A 6478-nucleotide genomic window follows, 5' to 3' on the forward strand; every position below is an offset into this window, starting at 1 on the left:
GTTTTCACTTGGTTGGTGATATTGTAATATTTTAGTTTTCTCTTGGTTGGTGATATTGTAATATTTTAGTTTTCTCTTGGTTGGTGATATTGTAATATTTTAGTTTTCTCTTGGTTGAAGATATTGTAATATTTTAGTTTTCTCTTGGTTGGTGATATTGTAATATTTTAGTTTTCTCTTGGTTGGTGATATTGTAATATTTTAGTTTTCTCTTGGTTGGTGATATTGTAATATTTTAGTTTTCTCTTGGTTGGTGATATTGTAATATTTTAGTTTTCTCTTGGTTGGTGATATTGTAATATTTTAGTTTTTCACTTGGTTGGTGATGTTGTAATATTTTAGTTTTATCTTGGTTGAAGATATTGTAATATTTTAGTTTTCTCTTGGTTGGTGATATTGTAATATTTTAGTTTTCTCTTGGTTGGTGATATTGTAATATTTTAGTTTTCTCTTGGTTGGTGATATTGTAATATTTTAGTTTTCTCTTGGTTGGTGATATTGTAATATTTTAGTTTTCTCTTGGTTGGTGATATTGTAATATTTTAGTTTTCTCTTGGTTGGTGATATTGTGATATTTTAGTTTTTCACTTGGTCGGTGATATTGTAATATTTTAGTTTTATCTTGGTTGAAGATATTGTAATATTTTAGTTTTCTCTTGGTTGGTGATATTGTAATATTTTAGTTTTCTCTTGGTTGGTGATATTGTAATATTTTAGTTTTCTCTTGGTTGGTGATATTGTAATATTTTAGTTTTCTCTTGGTTGGTGATATTGTAATATTTTAGTTTTCACTTGGTTGGTGATATTGTAATATTTTAGTTTTCTCTTGGTTGGTGATATTGTAATATTTTAGTTTTCTCTTGGTTGGTAATATTGTAATATTTTAGTTTTCTCTTGGTTGGTGATATTGTAATATTTTAGTTTTCTCTTGGTTGGTGATATTGTAATATTTTAGTTTTCTCTTGGTTGGTGATATTGTAATATTTTAGTTTTCTCTTGGTTGGTGATATTGTAATATTTTAGTTTTCTCTTGGTTGGTGATATTGTAATATTTTAGTTTTCACTTGGTTGGTGATATTGTAATATTTTAGTTTTCTCTTGGTTGAAGATATTGTAATATTTTAGTTTTCTCTTGGTTGGTGATATTGTAATATTTTAGTTTTCTCTTGGTTGGTTATTGTAATATTTTAGTTTTCTCTTGGTTGGTGATATTGTAATATTTTAGTTTTCTCTTGGTTGGTGATATTGTAATATTTTAGTTTTCTCTTGGTTGGTGATATTGTAATATTTTAGTTTTCTCTTGGTTGGTGATATTGTGATATTTTAGTTTTTCACTTGGTCGGTGATATTGTAATATTTTAGTTTTATCTTGGTTGAAGATATTGTAATATTTTAGTTTTCTCTTGGTTGGTGATATTGTAATATTTTAGTTTTCTCTTGGTTGGTGATATTGTAATATTTTAGTTTTCTCTTGGTTGGTGATATTGTGATATTTTAGTTTTTCACTTGGTCGGTGATGTTGTAATATTTTAGTTTTATCTTGGTTGAAGATATTGTAATATTTTAGTTTTCTCTTGGTTGGTAATATTGTAATATTTTAGTTTTCTCATGGTTGGTGATATTGTAATATTTTAGTTTTCTCTTGGTTGGTGATATTGTAATATTTTAGTTTTCTCTTGGTTGGTGATATTGTAATATTTTAGTTTTCTCTTGGTTGGTGATATTGTGATATTTTAGTTTTTCACTTGGTCGGTGATGTTGTAATATTTTAGTTTTATCTTGGTTGAAGATATTGTAATATTTTAGTTTTCTCTTGGTTGGTGATATTGTAATATTTTAGTTTTCTCTTGGTTGGTAATATTGTAATATTTTAGTTTTCTCATGGTTGGTGATATTGTAATATTTTAGTTTTCTCTTGGTTGGTGATATTGTAATATTTTAGTTTTCTCTTGGTTGGTGATATTGTAATATTTTAGTTTTCTCTTGGTTGGTGATATTGTGATATTTTAGTTTTTCACTTGGTCGGTGATGTTGTAATATTTTAGTTTTATCTTGGTTGAAGATATTGTAATATTTTAGTTTTCTCTTGGTTGGTGATATTGTAATATTTTAGTTTTCTCTTGGTTGGTGATATTGTAATATTTTAGTTTTCTCTTGGTTGGTAATATTGTAATATTTTAGTTTTCTCTTGGTTGGTGATATTGTAATATTTTAGTTTTCTCTTGGTTGGTGATATTGTAATATTTTAGTTTTCTCTTGGTTGGTGATATTGTAATATTTTAGTTTTTCACTTGGTTGGTGATGTTGTAATATTTTAGTTTTATCTTGGTTGGTGATATTGTAATATTTTAGTTTTCTCTTGGTTGGTGATATTGTAATATTTTAGTTTTCTCTTGGTTGGTGATATTGTAATATTTTAGTTTTCTCTTGGTTGGTGATATTGTAATATTTTAGTTTTCACTTGGTTGGTGATACTGTAATATTTTAGTTTTCTCGTGGTTGGTGATATTGTAATATTTTAGTTTTCTCTTGGTTGGTGATATTGTAATATTTTAGTTTTCTCTTGGTTGGTAATATTGTAATATTTTAGTTTTCTCATGGTTGGTGATATTGTAATATTTTAGTTTTCTCTTGGTTGGTGATATTGCAATATTTTAGTTTTCTCTTGGTTGGTGATATTGTAATATTTTAGTTTTCTCTTGGTTGGTGATATTGTAATATTTTAGTTTTCTCTTGGTTGGTGATATTGTGATATTTTAGTTTTTCACTTGGTCAGTGATGTTGTAATATTTTAGTTTTATCTTGGTTGAAGATATTGTAATATTTTAGTTTTCTCTTGGTTGGTGATATTGTAATATTTTAGTTTTCTCTTGGTTGGTGATATTGTAATATTTTAGTTTTCTCTTGGTTGGTGATATTGTGATATTTTAGTTTTTCACTTGGTCGGTGATGTTGTAATATTTTAGTTTTATCTTGGTTGAAGATATTGTAATATTTTAGTTTTCTCTTGGTTGGTGATATTGTAATATTTTAGTTTTCACTTGGTTGGTGATATTGTGATATTTTAGTTTCTGAAGTGCATATGTATGTACAAAATACTTATTAACAGTGGAAATAAATGACCTTATAACACCAGACTATTGTTTTTATTTAACTAAACACCCATCATTTCGTTTTACAGTTTTTTCAGGAATGTTCACTAAAACACAAACCGAGACTGACAGTACAAACCTTCGAATGGATTAAATAATAAATTTTATGACACATTGTACGTCAGAACGGCTGGTATGGGTATCAACACTTTTAATGATAAGCAGAGAACGACGTTTCGTCTATCCTTGGTTAACCTCATGTTGACAAAGAAAGTGTGCAACTGACTGTTGCCGGACACACGTCTTAGAAACGAGAATATAAACAGGTACTCGATTGCAGGGGGCGTTGCAGTTGTACGTTAGGTTATTAATTTGTATAGGTTTTGAGGTGTTCTTTTCTATTAATTTAATCTTGGGTTTAGTTATTTTATAAGTAAGACTTCTTTGATTTTCCGTTTGATTATATTTGCTTACCTACTTGATATCTGGGAGTTTTCTATGGTTATGCTGTGTTTATTTGACTTGCAGTGTATTATTTTTTGAGCTATAACCTCGAATTTTTAATTAAGAACTGTTATAACACGTTTTAATGTAACCCGAAAAATTATTACACAAGTCAAATCTATCAACATGAACACGACTATTGTTGTTTGAAAAGGTAAGACTAGAGGGAAGGCAACGAGTTATAACCATCCACCGCCCACTCTTGGGCTACTCTCTTACTAATATATTTAGAATACATTATTTAAACCATATAAAACTTTGTAGTTTTTGGTGCAATCTGGTGAAGTAAGATCATTTAGTTCTAAGTTTAACTAGATTTTTTTTGTGACTAATATGGAGATTGTAAACCTGATAACGTAAGAACAAAACCAAAACTTCTCGCTGTTATGAAGTTTCAAACTGGAATTACTTTCATAACACTGGGTCTGTTTTGTAATAGATACAAATAAAATGAAATAGTAATTTCACCTTGACTATTACTTATTTTTGTTTGCAGAATAACAACAAAAGTTGGAATGTTTTCAGAAAACAAAGTTGAAATTGCTTTTTCAAAATAACCTGACTTCTATTGTTATCTCCCTCAATCTACTTTACTAGAATAATTTCCTCAGTAGACGTCACGTGCTCACGTTCCACGTATTTGTAGCAATTTAATAACCAGTGTTTACTTATGCTTTACACGTGTTTGTATAAACACGAAATTTGAAAGGTTTAACACAAGTGTTGAACGTCTTTTGTCATTTGTTGTTTCTTGAAACAAAACAAACAAAGAATACTTTGTTTTCTTTTTATCTATCTAATTTTGTACGGATGTTTTCTTCGGCACTTCTAATAATATTGTTTACCATAATTCAAGGTCGTTGTACAGGTGAAAGATCGTTTACGCCGCTAATATGATTTTTTTTCAATATTTTATCAACATATTTTTGTTCCTTTCTCTCCCCTATACAAACTAGTTTTTTTATGTATTTCCTCTGATTGTCTTTCTGACATGGCCATGTAGTTAAGACGCTCGACTCCACATCCGTCCGTGAAGGGTTCGAATCCCTGTCAGATAAAAAATGTTCGCCCTTTTAGTCGTGAATGGCGTTATAATGTGACGGTTAATCCAACTATTTATTACTAAAAGAGTAGCCCAGGAGTCGGCGTTGGGTGGGGATAACTCGTTGTCTTCCCTCTGGTCTTAAACTTTCATAAAACAAATTATCATTGTGCTCATATTGAAAGATTTGACTTGTGTAATAATTTTTCTGGTTACAGTAGAACGTGTAATAACAGTTCTTGCTTAAAACCTGAAGGTTACAGCGCAAGAAAAAAACAGTAAATAAAAAAAATTAAATATATGAACAAAAATGTCGTTTTGGTTGACAACTAATCAATTGTTTATGAAATTTCTTCATGCAAACACGTCCTTAGTAGCCTAGGATCAACATATAATTACAGTACATGGAAAGTTGCCAGTTTGTTTTATTTTTTTCACCTTACCTTGATGCAATGATTGTGTGGAATTGAATATTATGATGAAGAAAGTCACGGTTCTCTAGACAGAGTTTGTTTGTTTTTGAATTTCAGGCAAAGCTACACGAGGGCTATCTGCGCTAGTCGTCCCTAACGTAGCAGTGTAAGACCAGTGGGAACGCAGCTAGTCATCACCACCCACCGACAACTCTTGGGCTATTATTTTACCAACGAATAGTGGGATTGACTGTCACATTATGAATGTCATAAAGGCTGAAAAGGTGAACATATTTTAATTCTACAGGGAATTCAAATCGCCTTAACCACCTGGCCATGCCGAGCCCATTATAAGTCATTGTAGTTGATGAAATGTCCAATAGGTGTAATCTTGTTGTTAGTACGATTTTAATATTCCATCTATCTTAGAGTGTTGAAAGAAAGAGAGATAAATAGATAGAACAATCTCTGTTTTTCTAGGAAGAACAGCTTTGAGAGAAAGTTAAGGCATTTAGATATAGCTGACTGTGACATTTGAGACCATAAAAATGTCATAGCAGTATACATAGATATATATAGTGGTTCTGTGTGATGGTGTTCAACCATTAAGTTAAGGTATTTAGATATAGCTGACTGTGACATCTGAGACCATAACAATGTCATATCAGTATACATAGATATATATAGTGGTTCTGTGTGATGGCGTTCAACCATTAAGTTAAGGTATTTAGATATAGCTGACTGTAACATTTGAGACCATAACAATGTCATATCAGTATACATAGATATATATAGTGGTTCTGTGTGATGGTGTTCAACCATTAAGTTAAGGTATTTAGATATAGCTGACTGTAACATTTGAGACCATAACAATGTCATATCAGTATACATAGATATATATAGTGGGTCTGTGTGATGGTGTTCAACCATTAAGTTAAGGTATTTAGATATAGCTGACTGTAACATTTGAGACCATAACAATGTCATATCAGTATACATAGATATATATAGTGGTTCTGTGTGATGGTGTTCAACCATTAAGTTAAGGTATTTAGATATAGCTGACTGTAACATTTGAGACCATAACAATGTCATATCAGTATACATAGATATATATAGTGGGTCTGTGTGATGGTGTTCAACCATTAAGTTAAGGTATTTAGATATAGCTGACTGTGACATCTGAGACCATAACAATGTCATATCAGTATACATAGATATATATAGTGGGTCTGTGTGATGGTGTTCAGCCATTAAGTTAAGGTATTTAGATATAGCTGACTGTGATAACTGAGACCATAACAATGTCATATCAGTATACATAGATATATATAGTGGTTCTGTGTGATGGTGTTCAACCATTAAGTTAAGGTATTTAGATATAGCTGACTGTAACATTTGAGACCATAACAATATCATATCAGTAT

The sequence above is a fragment of the Tachypleus tridentatus genome, chromosome 13 (assembly GCF_004210375.1).
Source record: "Tachypleus tridentatus isolate NWPU-2018 chromosome 13, ASM421037v1, whole genome shotgun sequence".
Taxonomy (NCBI): domain Eukaryota; kingdom Metazoa; phylum Arthropoda; class Merostomata; order Xiphosura; family Limulidae; genus Tachypleus; species Tachypleus tridentatus.